The sequence below is a fragment of the Linepithema humile genome, chromosome 3 (genome assembly GCF_040581485.1).
Source record: "Linepithema humile isolate Giens D197 chromosome 3, Lhum_UNIL_v1.0, whole genome shotgun sequence".
NCBI classification, from domain to species: domain Eukaryota; kingdom Metazoa; phylum Arthropoda; class Insecta; order Hymenoptera; family Formicidae; genus Linepithema; species Linepithema humile.
The window spans coordinates 12,039,397-12,058,067 of NC_090130.1; the positions used below are offsets into that span (position 1 = coordinate 12,039,397).

Sequence of the window (18,671 nt, forward strand, 5' to 3'; positions counted from 1 at the left end):
GAAAGGCTTTTTTTATGAGAAAAAGATTTTTTGAAAGGTCTGAAATTACAGCCGGACAAGTGTGAATTTCTTAGAAAAGAAGTGGCATATTTAGAACACATAATTACCGAACACGGAATTATGCCTGACCCTGGAAAGATCCAGGCAGTAAAGAATTTCCCTACGCCAAAACGAGTCAAGGATGTGCAATCATTCATAGGACTGGCGGGCTATTATAGATGATTTATCAAAAATTTTTCGAAAATAGTCAAACCACTCACGAAATTGATTAAAAAGGGAGTAAAATTCGAGTGGACACAAGAGCAGCAAGGAGCTTTTGACAATCTAAAAGAGAAACTAATTACCGCTCCCGTCTTGCAGTATCCAAATTTCAACGATGAATTTATACTGACTACCGACGCATCGGATTTCGCGATAGGAAGTATCTTGTCACAAGGAGTGATAGGACAAGACCGACCAATAGCTTATGTTAGCAGAATTCTTTCTCGTGCAGAACAAAATTATAACACGACGGAAAAAAAATTGCTCGCGATTGTGTGGGCGGTCAAACATTTTCGACCGTACCTATACGGGACCAAATTTAAAATTGTCACCGACCATTAACCGCTACTTTGGTTGTTTAACGTGACCGATCCAGGATCTCGTCTAATTAGATGGAGACTGAAATTGGAAGAGTACGACTATGAAATCGTACACAAAGCCGGAAAATACAATACAAATGCTGACGCACTAAGTCGCAACGTCGCTCACGATATACATATAATCGACAAGGAGAAAGAGAGTGACGAAGAGGAAGAAGAAAGAGATAGCGAAAAAGAGATAAAAAAAATACACGGAGGAAGAGAAACAGCAAATATTATATGAGTATCATGATGCACCGATAGGCGGGCATCAAGGCGTGCAACGCACCATAAATCAAATCCGTTTAACTCACAATTGGAGAGAGTTAACAAAAGACGTAGAACGATACATTGCCAAATGCAAGCATTGCCAAAAGAATAAATTAAAACGGTGAAGTAAAGCGCCAATGATTATTACCGATACTCCGGATAGGCCATTCGAAAAATGCGCACTAGATATAGTAGGACCGTTAACCGTAACTCTAACCGGAAACAAATACGTACTAACATTCCAAGATCATTTCACGAAACTGAGCAAGGCAATGCCCATCGAAAATAAGGAAGTTGGTACAGTAGCGAAAGCATTCGTTACAAAAATAATTTTGGAATACGGAGTGCCTGATAAAATTCTCACCGACCAGGGAACGAATTTTATGAGCGAAGTGTTTAAGAGCACTTGCAAACTGTTAAAAATTGAGAAGATTCGTACAAGCGCGTACCATCCGGAAAGTAACGGCGCACTCGAAAGATCGTACAGGACACTAGCAGAGTACTTGCGACACTACATAAACGGAGATCAGACCGATTGGGACGAATGGCTGCCCTACGCGATGTTCACATACAATACTACACCACATACAGCGACAGGTTATACGCCATTTGAACTGTTGTACGGACATCAGGTTACGCTCCCTACGGCCCTGACATGTCCTCCGAAATTAACGTATACGTATGACTACGTATCCGAGTTCAAAGAAAGATTGCGTGCAGCACACCAGGTAGCGAAAGCGAACATGCAAGAGGAGAAAGCAAAGTCAAAAGAATGCTACGACAAAAAGCCTAATGTAAGCACGTTTAGAGCAGGCAACAAGGTATTGCTATACGATAAAACACTGCGTCGCGGACGCTCTAAAAAATTAGAATCTTTATGGAGAGGGCCGCATACAATAGTTAAACAAAATTCCGACGTGAATTACACCATAAAAGCGGGGAGGAAAAGCATGGTCGTTCATGCGAATCGTTTAAAATTATTTATGGAACAATAAACACCTACCTCTCCGCCTCCCCTTGTTTCTCCATGCACTTTATCATGTGCGCTACCGGCATGCCAAACCGGAAAAACCCCCGGAGAAAACTTGGGGGCAACTCCCCCTCAAACTTCGCCGTCACGTCTACCAGGTCTTTGCGGAGCGGAAAAGGCTTCCGCGGTAGACGGAGGTGAAACACACGCCGCGTTCTCGCAATCGAATCAGATTCGACAAGGAAGGTCTCGTTCATCTTCGCGAGTCGAAACAGTATTAAACTACGCGCCACTCGCTCTCTAACGACCCACCGGTAAAAATGCTCATTCATACCTAATGTAACTTTATAACCACCTGATAACAGGTATCTAATTCTCCGGGAAGCGCTTGCAACGCAACCTGAGACAGACCTACCCGTCACCTTGGACCGATTCCAGCAAGAGCCTGGGTTATATTTCGAGGAGATTGGAGACCTGAACATTATAGACTCTGGAAACTAGTGATCAAACTCGAAATATCGTCGTTAGGTCAGCGTCATGAGCATATCAGAAAATGGGTCGAGCAAGCCGAAAGCGCGCGGGACACGATACATCCTACTCGTCCAGAGAAAAGCAAATTCGCGAATCTGTTAGAGTTAATAAAGAAAGATGAAGTTAGATTAGCTGCACTAATAGACAGATTAAACAGTATTTATAAGGATTCATCAAATAGAAAGCGCGAACTGATTAACGGAATAGGTTCGCTAGCTAAATCGTTATTCGGCACTATGGACGCCGACGATGAAAAACAAATAAACGAACAACTGATGCTAATACAAAGTAACCAGAAGACGCTTACACACGTAACGCATAACCAATTAAAAGTATTAAATACTACAATAGCGTATATCAGTGATTTAGAAGAAACTATCGAACAGAATAACGAAAGATTATACGATCTAGATAAGCGTATCTACAACGGCACATTATTAATTATCAAAAGCGAAGAAATAAACGAATATTGCACTATTATTAACAAAATGTTAACCGATTTACAGCGTGACGTACAGAACGTATATGACTACTTGTCTTACGCTACACACGGAATTATACACCCTAGGTTAGTTCCGGTAGAGCAAATTTTTAGCGAATTGCGAGCGATAACGCCACACTTGCTTCAAGGGACGCACTTCCCCTTTGCCCTCGAAAATAGTGGATGGCCGTTACTAGAAAAATTGACCACTGTTAACGCGTATTATGCGAACGACACTGTGTACACTATATTAAGATTTCCACTTGTATCTTATCCTAAGTATAAGTTAATAAAGATAATTCCTCTACCCGTCCATAACCATGGTAAACTATTTACCTTTACGGAAATAAACGAACATGTAATTGCCGTTAATCTGGAATTACCCTCCTATGTAACCATGACGGTAGAAAATTTAAGTAAGTGTGTAAAAATCGTAAATCAGTATATTTGTAAACCAGACAGTCCAGTATACTGTATAAATCCGAGAGCACTCTGTGAAGTTCAGTTATACGCGGGACTAGCGAAAGAAAATGCGTGCGACATTAGATATATTAAATCTAACCAAACGATTTGGATAGCTCTAACAAGCAAAGAAAATTCGTGGCTGTATTCGACTAATAAAAAACAGGAAATAATTATACAGTGCAAAAATAAAAGGGATATGCGAATCAAAATCGAACGCACAGGTAGAATTACATTAGTAAATAATTGTAAAATAATTACGACGGACATGACCATCAGGACTTTAACGTCAACAAGCGACACTAGCATTCAAGCCTTTTTGCCGAAATTTAATTTAACTCTAATAAAAGAGACGATCATAAATAAGCCCGAGGAGGCAATCAGACCAATAAAATTAAAGAAAATCATTCAGAGCCCTATGGAATTTATGGACTTAGAAAGAGAAATAAAAGAAATTAATAAGGAATTAAAAGAAAGTAATGTTGTGCAATTTAAAAAGCCAACATTTATTTATCCTATGGTCACTAGTTCTGTAGCCATCGTAGTTATTGTGTTAACCATATTAATTGGAATGGTAATTGTTTTAGCGAAAAGAAAAAGGGAAACTCGAGAACTTTCGCAACCCCGGAATGCGTAAAATTGTAAATCATTATAACATGCACTACTCAGGTTACTACTGAGACAACTGCACTAAACAAACGAAAACTTCGTACTTCCGTTTTCTTCTTTTAACGGGGGAGGGATGTTGTGTGTCGAAAGACCACAACGTAATAATTATAGGTTAATTAGGCAATAACAATAATAAACATTTAGAAGGCCATTAATCGAGGTCACTTCTCGAGAATTCTGTGACAAAAGTTATTTAATTATTTAACAATCAGGCGCTGACGCGAGCACTCGTTCTTAGAAGCCCGAGTGTCACTTGCGTCTAAAGTAGGTTAAACAGATCAGCATTTTGGTAACACAATGGATCGATATAGTTCAAGTCATTGTGTTCCGTATACTGATCCGTATAAATTAAGGCGGCACACAAGGCGCCGCGGGTTTTTATCAGCAAAGTTCCGGACGAAGCACGACACGTCGCGTACACGCGTAATCGCAGTAGTACGGTCGCCGAGTGAGTGAGGTGACAAGTGTAATAACAAGATATCGAATAAAAGTTATTCTATCTATTCAGAAGTGCATAATTATTCTAAACTCTCCGAGTCAAAGCCCCCTTGACCAGCACGGCGAATCCCGAATCTTTACGCAGCGCCTACCGCTACCGAAGTAGGCGCAACAATATAAATCGTCGTAATTTGGCCAAAGAGTGATGGCAAAAAGACCTGTTTTTTAGCCCATTTTTTGGACCTCGAATTTCAAACTTTTTTTTATGCCAAATAGTACTGTATAATGGAACATTAATCCCAGAGAAATTTTAAGATGAGCATAAGCGCGGTTCCGGAGATATAAAGGGTTGAAAGTGATAATTTCTCATAATCCATGAAAGTACACGAAACTCTTTAAGTATCCATACCAAGGAATAAAATATATATAACGAAGTGAAACATACCATTTCTTATGAATTTTTATGCCGGATTGAAATATGACCTTAGTTTTCGTCTAGCATGAAAATTCCGCGAAATAGATGGAGTTGAAGTGACACGTGACACCGCCTTTCACGGATCGAGATGTTTTTCTGCTGAGAGTCCTCTTGCCTCTTACAGATTGGGGTGCTTTTTTAAGGTGAGTCCCCTTGCCTCTCACAGATTGGGGTGCTTTTTTAAGGTGAGTCCCCTTGCCTCCCACAGATTGGGGTGCTTTCTTAAGGTGAGTCCCCTTGCCTCTCACAGATTGGGGTGCTTTTTTAAGGTGAGTCCCCTTGCCTCTCACAGATTGGGGTGCTTTTTTAAGGTGAGTCCCCTTGCCTCCCACAGATTGGGGTGCTTTCTTAAGGTGAGTCCCCTTGCCTCTCACAGATTGAGGTGCTTTCTTAAGGTGAGTCCCCTTGCCTCTCACAGATTGGGGTGCTTTTTTAAGGTGAGTCTCCTTGCCTCTCACAGATTGGGGTGCTTTCTTAAGGTGAGTCCCCTTGCCTCTCACAGATTGGGGTGCTTTTTTAAGATGAGTCCCCTTGCCTCTCACAGATTGGGGTGCTTTTTTAAGGTGAGTCCCCTTGTCTCTCACTATGCAGGGTTGTTTTGTGAATCGTGATAGATACATTGCATATTTCAGGATTGGGTATTTGTATCCCATAGTATTGAGCAAATCCAAGGAACCATATAATTGTCATTACATGACTGCAACAACCTGCAGTCCGAGCACCACTTTGATAAGTACAATAGTTCTCATGAATAGAATCTCGTCCAGTTTTGCTTTATCTATCAAAACAAAAATGTAGTGATACTGACCACCACGGTAACGAGATTTTATATGCGCTTTAATCAATGTAGGTTCTTCAACTGAGATACCATACTTCTCATAGTTCAAAGCTGCTGACGGGTGCTTCGGTCTTGGATTAAACTTCTGCACCAAGAATATTCCTTCTTTTTGATGCTCTGCATAGTATGAAATTGCATTGCGTATTTGATAAGGTCCGAGACTCAAGTAGTACAGATCATCCATTGAAAGTTCAGGAAATCCAATGAGTCGATTATTTTCTTTATTATTGAGTGATGTATACTCGACTCCAAAGAATGGTGCTCTCAGTTGAGGAAGATTGAATTCTTGGACGATGATTTGCAAACGATTAGGGACGTTAAGTCGAGATTTCAGTCTGTACTATGCCTTCATGCATAATATCACTCAGAATTGGTTTGTGGAATAAATTCAAGAGCGTAAAAGCGATATAGAGAGAGTCGAGATCGTGTTTGAGAGTTCTATTATGTGCTGGCAAAGAGAAAATCTTGAATTTCTTCTTGAGGCAACCAAAGACTTGCTCTATCACCCAGCGACATTTGGTTACACATCTTGAAGCATTTGCTTCTGCGGTATTGAGTTGGCCAAGTCCTGGACAATAAGCTTTCAAATTCTTCTCTTCAGTTAGGAAATTCAGCACATCACGAAAACCTCTATCAACTAATATCGTATCACCCTCATGAATAGTATGCAAGTCGTTCGCGTATCTCTGGAAACAATCCCGTAATATTGTCGCATCATTATGCGTTGCGTCAAATGGTCTAAAAACGTATAAAATGAAACCATCTGAAGAGCAACCTACCATAGGTTTGACCAGCAGCATTTTTTTCTGCTCACTCCACATATGTTTTTGTTCTGCATAATTCGCAGATTTTTGTGCTAGGCGATAGGTGGCATCGAATACTATGCAGGCTTTATCGTCGGGAATGTCGAATAGTACTTTTGACATTGGTGTCGTATGAGCAAGGAATACTGAGCGATCATTCCGATTGATGAATTGTGGAACGAAGTTTTTATGGAATTCTTCTCTTGCTGAATTCATATGATTTTCAATAGTTCTCCGACAAACACCGAATAAGAATGAAAGTTGTTCATCAGAAAGAGAAGTTTGCATTTTACAAAGTAAAACAGCAACATGCTTAGGTTGACATGTTACAGAAAAACTGCATACAGTTTGAAATTGTTCTTTATCGAGAGCAAACCAATTTTTGAAGACCGTATTATCAATGGAGTCGATATTATCCACATCAAATATCTTTTCATTTTTCCCTTTCAGCTCTTGATAGTAAATAAACATAAGATCACTGACTGTTTTTTGTTCTTCAGCACTTACTTCTTTTATAATTTGCTTCACAAGTGGCCAAAATGTAGAATTATCGACATGATTGCTACACATACGAGCATTATATTTGGTCAAGAATTTATAATCCATGAGTGGTTTACAACGGATAATTCGGGGAATTGCGATCAACTTCGAGGGGTTTTCGCAGCCAAAAGTGCATCGCGAATGAGAATTAATACCTTGACGATAAATCGAGAAATCAGGTATATCTAGATCATCATCCATCTGGGATCTTAAGATGATTTTTGACTGATTACTAAATTCGTAACAGTTTTTACATATTTTTCTCTGTAATAGAATGTGATTCAATTCTTCTAATTTCCGTTTCTTTGGATTATTTTTCCGCAAATTGTTAACCATCATCAACGAATTTGATGTGTCTTCGATAGGAAAAAACTTATCATTTTTCGATCTTTTTTGGTCATTACAGCCTAAACATTTAGTGAAAGGCATTGTCTTATTGAAGAATCAACGATCGTCAAGATATGAAAAAATATACCTGAAGAGACAAGAGAATGTAGAAAAAATTAAAATGAAACAAGAGAAAAGTAGCGAAAAACCATAGATATATATAAAAATAGACCGAGCGCTTATATGACACAAGTTAAAGTATCGTACAAACAAAAAAATGGAAAACAAACAAGCAAGAATAGAATAGAATACATTAGAATAGTATGTAGATAGATTCTTGGAATATACTTCATGTGATAGTATAGTATTTCAACTGCGAGAGAACTTGTCAATGCGTCATGTAGCAAGACTCTATCTTTCAGGGTGCTTTATAAAACACGCCTCCCGCCCCCCCTCTCCTCCATAAATGAAATAGCGGTGAATAGTAGATCGTTCATTCTCTAAACAATGAATCCATTCGATAGAATATATCCTCAATATTACATGAACTTCAACCACGTATTTTTCCTTATGCGATATACCCTGACTGGAAATCATTACTTTCACCCCCTTGTATCTCCGGAATCGTGCCTATGCTCATCTTGAAATTTTACTGAGATTAATGTTTCATCTAATAGTACTATTTGGCATGAAAAAAAGTTCGAAATTCGAGGTCCAAAAAATGGGCTAAATTTGCCATCAACTCTTTTGTTGAAATTGTTTAAAATTTGGTATACGCATGCAGTATAGTCTAGTGATGCCTACAAAACAATAAAGAAGCTGAAAATTGCCTATTGTTTAATAATAAATAATTGCAAATTGAGGCCAATTGGTAACCACGTTTCTTTAGTTTCGCCGACAAAAAGTATCGAGGGAACTTGAAATTTGAAACAACTTCCAGTAAGATATTTGTTCCTCACTATTGAAAGAAGATTTTTGGAAATTTTCAGATTGATTCATTGCAAATTTGCGGAAATATGCATTTTATAAGAAAACATGCGACGCCGCTGAAAGCCGAACGGCGAGTATGCTGCCTGATGGTGCTCAGCGCTCACGGAGCTATCATCGACGGCGTCGCATGTTTTCTTATAAAATGCATATTTCCGCAAATTTGCAATGAATCGATTTGAAAATTTCCAGAAATCTTCCTTCAATAGTGAGGAACAAATGTCTCACTAGAAGTTGTTTCAAATTTCAAGTTCCCTTGATACTTTTTGTCGGCGAAACTAAAGAAACGTGGTTACCAATTGGCCTCAATTTGCAATTAATTATTATTAAACAATAGGCGATTTTCAGCTTCTTTATTGTTTTGTAGGCATCACTAGACTATACTGCATGCGTATACCAAATTTTAAACAATTTCAACAAAATTTAGCCAAATTATGACGATTTATATCTTAAAATCTTATTGAATTTGGGAATAAAAATTTTTCAGTTTTTTATTTTTATTATTAAAAATAAGCATCAAACAAAAAAACTGCAAATAGAAAAAAGTTCCGTTTCATCGTTCTCTACAAGTCTATGTTTAAAAAAAATTAATTTTGCGACTTTCAAAATTTTCATGCTTCGAGACGTTTAGACGATACTTTTACACGATTTCGAGCGCAGAGCGAGTTCTTTGATCCGCGTCCTCAATTGTGTTTATAAGTCGCGTACAAACAGAGATCAGACTAGTTCCTTCGGTTCCTTATCAGTAATACACTTGACGGAAAAGTCGATTTGGAAAATATTGCGAAATATGGATCGTAAGTAGAAAATTAAATTATTATTAAAATCATTATAAGAGATATAGATTATTATTATTTATTAATTAAAAATAAAATTTTTAATTAAATAATATGAAAAACGGCATAAGAGTGATGACTAGATAGATTATGACTAGAATTATGTGTTAAGAATTAGGAATAATTAATACATTTCGTTATCTTATTTCAAGTAAAATAATTCCAATTTGATTTTTCTAATATTTAATATTTATTCCTATTCCTAATATTTTCTCTATTCTACGTAGAGAATCTTTATTATAATATAACGTTACTCCAATAATCGCTAATCTCAATCTATTGTTTCTATGTTGCAAGTTTCTCAAGTAGCATAGCTTTTTAAAAAAATTTACATTAAATCTTGCTTAAAGATTAAAACTTTTAATTTTATGTATTTTGAATATTAAAATTGCTGATTCTTTTAATTTTATGTATAATGAGAATGGTCGAATAGTCAACTGTTTATATTCTTAAAGACAATTTTGTAAATATAAGAAAGATTAACACATATTATTTAGTTGTAGCTCATAATTCTTCTACCGTTTTTCATGTTATTTATTTTGTTAGCAAAATGTTTAATCTTTAGTTTCTTTCTTCTCTCTTATACATATATAACAGTTTTTATTTTTTTTAAACTCATAAATGTATTACTAATTTAATAAACATTAACATTTGTTGCATCAACAACAAAAATTAGTACAAATGCAGCAACAGCTGCATTTTTTAATAAGTCGTGGTGCAACAACGCAGCAGCAGCAGCAGCAAAATACAAACATAGAAACAAATAAAAACAGAAAATATCCAACAAGAGCAGCAGCAGCCGGAGGAACAATCAAGTGATATATTATTTTTTTCTTTTATTTTTTGTAACTAAATGATTAATTTATATGCATGATTGTTTTATTTAATATAGTACTTATCTGTAAATGTGCTTATTTTTTAGAAAAAAGAAGAGGAGGCGAAAAGTCTCGCGCTCGCTGGTATCACCAGCGAGGTGGAAGAAATGAATGGGGAGGCAGAGGTGGATGGAGCGGCAGAGGTGGATAAGATGGCAGAGGTGGATGGGGTGGCAGAGGTGGGTGGGGACAGAGAGGTGGCCAGGGCGGAAGAGGCCATATTATAATAAAAAAATATTATATAAATTAAGAAGATATTAAATAAATATAAAAATAATTTTATATATTAATTTAATATTAATATTAATTTTATTTTTTTTAACAATCAAACTTTTATTTTTTAATATCTTTTTTCTATTTTTTATTTATATTTTTATTATTTTTTAACTTATATTATACTACATACTTATATTTTTATTTTTTATTTATATTTTTATTATATATTTTTTATTATTGATTTATTATTATTATTAATAATAATTTTATTAATCTAATTTATGTGATAACATTGTAATAATATATTGACTAGTCATATTGGGATAATTTTATATTAAGATTTATTCTACATACACTCCAGGCCAAAAGTTTGGATACACTTAACAAAAATGTGATAAATTATTATAAAAAAATATTTTATTAGAAAAAGTTGTTATATTAAATTCAAAATAATCTGAAATTATTAACTAAATTAATAAAAGAAAAAATATTTACAGTTTAACATAAATCTTACACTTTTTCAAACATAAATCTTAAACGTCGAAAAAACCCTTAGCTTTCAAAACCGCATTTACAAGTCGTGGCATTCTGGCGACAAGTTTATTTAGTGTTTCTTGTGGCAGGGATGTCCAGGAATCTTGTAACATCCGCCAAAATTTAGGAGTTGACGATGGACACACCAGGCGGACTTTTCTATCGAGCTCCTCCCACAATAATTCGATAGGATTAAGATCTGGTGATTGCGGTGGCCAGACCATGTTCGAAAGAGTGCCATTTGCTTCTTTTTCTTCAACAAACCCTCGACAAAGACGTGAGCTATGTTTTGGATCGTTATCCTGTTGCAGAATGAATCCTCGGTCGATTTTTCTAAGACCGGAGGGTATCTGCAGAATCCGTTTATAGTCTTCCTTTTTCATAATACCTTCAATTTTTACAAGATCTCCAGTGCCATGTCCCGAAAAATATCCCCACACCATAATGAAACCACCCCCATGTTTTACTGTGGGCATTATGCATTGTGGTGCCATTTTTTCTGTACTGCTTCTTCTCACGTAAATTCGCCTACGGGTGCCAAAAAGTTCAAACTTTGATTCATCAGTCTATAGAACATTTTTCCATTGTTCCAATGTCCAATTTCGATGCTGCTGGGCCCATTGTAGACGTTTCTTTTTATTTATAGGACGCAGTAAAGGTTTTTTGACTGCCACACGGCCTTTGAGGCCTGCATTTCTCAAACGTCGTTTTACTGTAGTGAGAGAGACCGCATTATCACGGCTTCTGTTCACTTCTGCACGGATTTCAGATGCTGTTAATCGTCTATTTCGCTTGCTTGTAACCACCATATACTGATCCTCTTGAGAAGTGGTTACTTTTGGGCGTCCTGAGCGAGTACGGTCAACCAGACTATCGGATGTCTTGTAGCGCGCTATGGTAGTTTGGACACCCTTCAGCGACACTTTCATTTTTTTGCAATAATTCTATATGACTGACCTTCTTTGTATAAAGTTACGATAGCACTTCTCTTATCAATCGAAATTTCTTTAGATTTTGCAGTGTTTTCTATAAAATTATCAATTTACAAAGCCAGTATTAATACACTTGTTAAAGCTTCGCTGTCGTTTTCACTATTAAGGTTTATCTGTTTTAGCATACACAAACAAGTCCGCAACGCACTTCAAAGTGATTATATTATCGCAAGCAAAACATAAACACAAGTAGTTACTTACAGAAATTCGAGTACGTACGAAGAACTTTTTTCAAGTGTTTAAATAAATATGCACACTACTCAAATTTAATTAATTTACCTCTCTGGTACATTTAGACCTAGGCATATATGCATTTTCTAAATACCTAATAGGATAATAAACGCAATAAGTATAAAAGAAAATACTATAGAAGCAAAAAATTCCGTTTAAGCACATTTAAATGCTGCTTAAAGCAATGTATCCAAACTTTTGGCCTGGAGTGTATATATTAAATAAAATTTCAAATAAAATCAATTATCTCGTGCTAACTCTCTATCCCGTCACATATTTATAGATAAATAAAATATTACTAACATGTCTGCAAATGACATCACATATGTATAAAAGAAATAATGAAAGAATAATGAAATGTGGTATAATAGGGCTCCTGGCGAAGGTCCACTAAAATAACCTAACGCGCCATTAGTGGAACCTCGAAGGTGGTGCGGAAGACCACTATTAATAATACTATTATAATTACTAATAAACAAATAATACATTATTTTTACAATATTTTAACAATACTAACAAGAGTACAATAAATCTGACTGCATTTATAATATATGTTACCGTCTCCTCCATTAATCTCCATAGTACAGTAACTCTTGCTGATATGCAGTAGTTTAAAATAAATGGTTAAAAATGGAATAAAATATAATATGGCATATGGAGCATATATCATAGATTGTTGGTGTGAAAATTTTAATTATTTTTCATATAGAAATAGTTCGTCTACATTTGAGACGTTAAAATGTACACCGATCTCAGATTGAGATACTAGAGTGTACGAAAATTAAGTATATTATTGATCTCACTATTCGGATTCTCCGAATGTACGAATAGAAAATTATTGAACGGGAGAAAAAATATCAGGACGCGAGTGACTAATTGTAAATTGAGAAATAATTAAAAGTTTTACAGGTATGTAAAATCTTTCGAGTCAATAGACATAAATGTCAAAGCAAGCATGGCTAAACGAATAAGGCGAGTGGCAAGAACATAGCATATGTTAAATTTACACTTTGTTGCAATATTGCAAAATAACTTTATTTTTCTATTGACAATAGCAAATCTGAATTATTTCAAAAATTGTTAGTTTTAACATATGCGAATATTATTAATAAATATAAACTATTATTTTTTGAGCAAAAAAAAGATTATTTGATAATTTACACTGTTAGAAACAAATGCGGAAAAAAGAAAAGAAAGTTGCGAGAAGCAAATCTCGAACACGGGATTTTTCATATTCCAGCCACTTGCCTTAGAAACACTTACTTCTTAGCATTTATCGTCTGTTGCGTTGGCTCGGTGGAAGGGAGACGTGCGTTCTCTTCCATTGGTCGACCGGGTCGAGCTCACACGGATAGGGTGACGTCATCGGTTCTCGGTTCTATTTGTGTGATGCTGCCGCTCGTTTCTGGCAGTACTGCATTGCAGCATTCTCGCCATCGCCATGCACATTCTCGTCTGGACGATGGATTCGGTGAGTTTAGTGTGAAGAAATTCATCGTCCAGACGAGATGATTCCGAAAACTCGGGATAGATTGAAAAGTTTAGTACGGGTCAAGTAGTTATACGCATCAAGAAGCTGTGATGAAACTCTTAAACCAGGAGATCAGATCGTACTTACCATTCAACATGGTTCTCTTCCGAAATGTTATCAGGTAATTTATGGCACACACATAGTTTTGAAACATCACATTAAAAAAAGACTTAAAAAATATTTACCAAAGTATGTTCACATAGCGCTGCATCGTGTGGATATGACAAGTATCTTAATCTCTAAACTCTCTACCTTTAACGTGCGATAACTCGCTTCGCGAGGCAGACCGCGGCTTTTTTCTGTCAGATTCTTTCGTTTTAAGTGAAAACGCGTCGATTGAGTGCTCATTTATTAAAATCGGAGGTGAAGCGGGTATTCTGCATAATTACCCTTTTTGATTATATAGTATATTAAGTATATAAATATATATTCAATAAACATTTTTCAGCGCATTTTGTTTTTCTGTAAATATAGAGAAAATTCTCACACAAGCGCATTTGATGAGCAAGTTTGCATGAAAAACGTACTGCTTTATTTTATGCATTTTTAATTTTTATTTATTTTATACATTTGAAGCTATTATTAAAAAGGACAAAATTGTGAAATAATAGTCATTTTATATTACAGCTCCCATTAACAAGGAAGAATAAAAACTTTGAACAAGTGAGTAACATATCTTTTCTGGACGCTCTTTTGATTCTGTGCCTTTATGGGATGTGCACGTCTGTATGGTTTCCTGCGATCAAATATAATACGGCATATTTCCATCTGTGTCAGAAGAAAGAAATTTTCCACAGAAATAAGGTATGTATATATATTTAAAATAATGTTATGTTGTAAAAAAAATATACATTATAATTATTAAGTATTGACTTTTTAAGACAACGCTGGTTGTTCATGAATGGACTAAACCGGGGTCATGTCCTGGTCTTTTTTTTGGCGTTTTTCCTTTCCTTATTTTTTCTTATATTTCAATTAAATTTATTTCAAGTAAATTTTTGTACACTTTAAGAATCTCGAAAATGAAATCGCGCGGTGCACAATATAAAATGGTCGTGTAAGAGTATAGGTAATAGAGATATGTAAATACATATATGGTAAGCTAGTCGGTAGGCCACCTGTACATCAAAAACATAAAAGGCCAGCTAGAGTATAAAAGAAAGCAAAATAAATAAGAAGCGGTTGATTCGGAGTCAGTTTGAATTGAGCAAGCAGAGAGACAAACACGGAAAAAGAGAATCCTTTCGACCGCGTAAGTGTGCGTTCGGTTCGGAGAATTCGCAAATGATAAAAAACGGAATAATTGATAAGTGAACGGTGCGAGCGTGCATTATTTGATTAGAAAGGTGAGCATACCTTTTAACAGAAAACTCATGTGAATTAATTTGTTTTGTTAAATATATCTTTATTGTTTTTCAATAAGATCTTTTATTTTCTAATACCGGACTATCGATCATCCTGAATCTTACAGTCGTGTTTTCTCTCGGTTGCTTGATTTTGCATTCTTACGATTTAGCGTGGGATAGCTCGTCGAATATGCCGAGAATCTTGTAAAACAATAAAGAAATATGATAACAAATATATTCGTAGCTGAGCCATATCTGCAAAATCAATAAAAATGTAGATTATGTTACAATGTAGGTTATAATGTAGGTTCTGCTTTTGTACTTTTTTGAACAAAAAATATTTTTTTAACAGCTAAATATAAGGAAATTACAATGCCCAAAACAAAAAAAATTTCGCGATTTATCTCGCAGACAACAAAATCGACATTTATTGCTTCATATGAAGTCTGTTACATGTAAACAAAATATTCTTCATATGAAAAATTCTACTCATACGGAATGTACGGATGAAGATACTTTTAATACAATAGGATCACTTAATATAATAAATAAAGCAATAAACGAGGTCCACTTAGAAGATGATGTTGTAGATAATGTATTACATGTAGAAAATATAAATATAGACTGTATCATAGATAGTACCATAAGTAAAGAAAAAAGAACTTTAAATGAAAAGTTGTGTACATGGGCTACTGAGTATAACATTACTCAAAAATCTTTTACGGCTTTATTGCATATATTAAAAGAAAATGGTCGTAATGAATTACCCGGAGATGCTAGGTCACTTCTAAAAACACCAAAGAAAACAATCACTCGCGAGTGTGAAAATGGGCATTATTTCCATTACGGTTTGGAAAAAGCGCTGAAAGATAAATTGCAATACTGCACAAATATTAATAATGTGGATGTTATAGAAATTAATATAAATATTAACGGCTTACCTCTTGCCAAAAGTTCACAGAGTCAATTATGGCCTATACTTGGTCAAATATGTAATGTTAGTGTAAAAGATATCTTTCTTATTGGGGCTTATCATGGCTATAAAAAACCCACAAATGCAACAGATTTATTACAAGAATTTTGTGAGGAATATAGAATTCTACATACGGAAGGTATTTTGTTCAAAAATAAAAAATATCTTGTTACGATCAGAGCAGTTATTTGCGATGCTCCCGCTAAATCCTTTGTAACTGCAACAAAAGGCCATAACGCATATTTTGGTTGCGGAAAATGTTGGTGCGAAAGTGATTACTTAAATAACAGAATGATCTTTTTAGACGAAGATGCCCCATTAAAAACTGATATCAATTTTCGTAATCGAGACAATGAGGATCATCATGTTTCCATTTCGCCTTTCGAAAATTTACCTGTAGATATGGTAAACAATTTTCCTTTAGATTATATGCATCTCATATGTCTGGGAGTTATGAAAAGAATGATACATTTATGGATCAAGGGACATTACATATCTCGGTTACGTGCAATTGCTATAGATTCGTTATCTACAGATATACTAACATTACATAAATATATACCAATTGAGTTTGTTCGTCACACGCGTGGTATAAACGAAATAGACCGATGGAAAGCAACCGAATTCAGATTGTTTCTTTTATATCTTGGACCTATAATTTTAGATAAATACTTAGACAAAGTTTATTTGAAACATTTTTGCGTTATACATACCGCTGTAAGAATTTTGTGTCATCCAGAAGATTGTTTGCGCAATAACGCGTATGCAAATGAATTAATGACATACTTTGTTAAAACATTCAAAGTACAGGGTGACCAATGGGAATGTGTTGAAAGTAAATAGTTATTACTTTGTAACAAATAGGCCGAATAAAATGAATTAAACGCCATTTTGTAGAGAAAACTTGTCAATTTTATTACCATATATATGGAAAAGAAATATAATAATTTAACAATTGAAATACACAATATTAAAAAAAAGAAAAATTTTGCTTGCGCATATGAATTAATGGTATATGTTTTCAAAGTGTTGTCCATTAGAATTAGCACAGAACTGCAATCGTTTGCAAAAACTTTGAAATACATTATCTAACATAGATAATGTATTATGTTTTGAGGAAAGGTGTAGGAATGCTGCGAGTGCATTTTTTAATATTATTTATCAGCTCTGCGGTGTTTTGAGGTTGTACGGCGTAACATTTGTCTTTGAGGTAACCCCAAAGAAAAAAATCACACGGGTTCAAATCAGGTGAATAAGGAGGCCATTCTAGACCTCCATGAGCAAATTTCGGGTATCCTAATCCAATTACTCTGTTGCCATACACTTCATGTATCGATTCAAAGACTTCGCGTGTACGATGTGGGGTCGCGCCATCCTGCATAAAATGGAAGTTCTTTACTAATCCGCGTTTCTTTGCATGGGGAAAGAATTTAGTCTCCAATAATTCTTTATAACTTTGACTAGTCACAGTTCCTTCAAAAAATTGCAGGTAGACCCCTTTTACAGAAATTGCAGCCCACGCGGAAACCTTTTGAGGATGAAGAGAAACGGCAATAGACACGTTTGGATTTTTCTGTCCCCAAAACCGATAATTTTGTTTGTTGACATATCCGTTTAACCAAAAGTGAGCTTCATCCGTAAATATTATTTATTTTTCATCGAGTTCCTCACTTTCAAACATATTGGTTATCACCTTACAAACTCGTTTTTCCATCGCTTTCTCCGTCAGCAATTGATGTGTAGTGATTTTGTAGGGATGCAATTTAATGACGTCCCTCATTATTTTTCGGAGAGTTTCTCGCTTTAAATCCAAAACCTGAGCAGCTTTCCTAATCGAGGTGTTTGGATTTTTGTCAAAATAATTTCTAACGTCATCAATTGTTTCGTCCGTTGTAACGGTACGAGATGGACCAGGTAAATCATGTCTACGATCGTTCAAAGTGCCATACCAAAATTATGAATAATCCTGCCAAAAAATATCGACAAATAAAAATAAAATTTCACCTAACCAACATTGGAATGATGACGCGATTCCAGGGAGAGGGAGCGTGGGTAAAAAGTATCAAAAACATACCTTCTGAGTATTGTTTCGCTTGAAACTTTTTTAGATCCATATTTACTACGGAATCCACGATACGCTTGACTATAGTTTTTGCCTCTACTATAGAAGCACTCGATGAGAAACACTTTTTCTTCGATGCTTAGCGCGTCCATCCTATAACTCACAAATCGGTTTATACGACGGTTCAAATGAAATTGACGGGTCTTAGGTAGCGGACCCTAGTCGGTAAAACAGTTACCGAAATCGAGGAGGGGATATATAACCGTTTACTTTCAACACATTCCCATTGGTCACCCTGTATTATATGGTGAATCAAATATATTTACAATGTACACAACTTGATACATCTTTGTCAAGATGTTCAGAATAATGGGTGTTTAGATATGTTACGTCCTACGTCCTGTACGGACCTTTCCCTTGCACAAGTTTCTCACGACCAGTCGGGAAAATTCAAAGAAACGTTCCGAGAATATTATTTTAATGATTTAAGATCCCGAATGTACTATAATAATCTTTTAGGCCTTCAATCGAAAATTTGTCGAGATAAGACACGCGACCAGTAGACTTTGAATTTTCGCCGACAAAAAAGCCGACGGAACGATAAACATGTCATTCGAGCAATCCATCTATTAATCTTCAAACAACCTTTTTTATCTTATTTTTA

At 35.5% G+C, this 18,671-nt stretch overlaps 1 long non-coding RNA gene across 1 annotated transcript; it reads left to right on the top strand.

Annotated features, from left to right (window-relative positions):
• The first annotated feature begins 12,305 nt into the window (after positions 1–12,305).
• Positions 12,306–17,853, top strand: LOC105677296 (uncharacterized). The gene is made up of 2 exons (XR_010889418.1): positions 12,306–13,747; positions 14,254–17,853. It is a non-coding gene; the product is annotated as an uncharacterized lncRNA (long non-coding RNA).
• Positions 17,854–18,671: the final 818 nt, after the last annotated feature.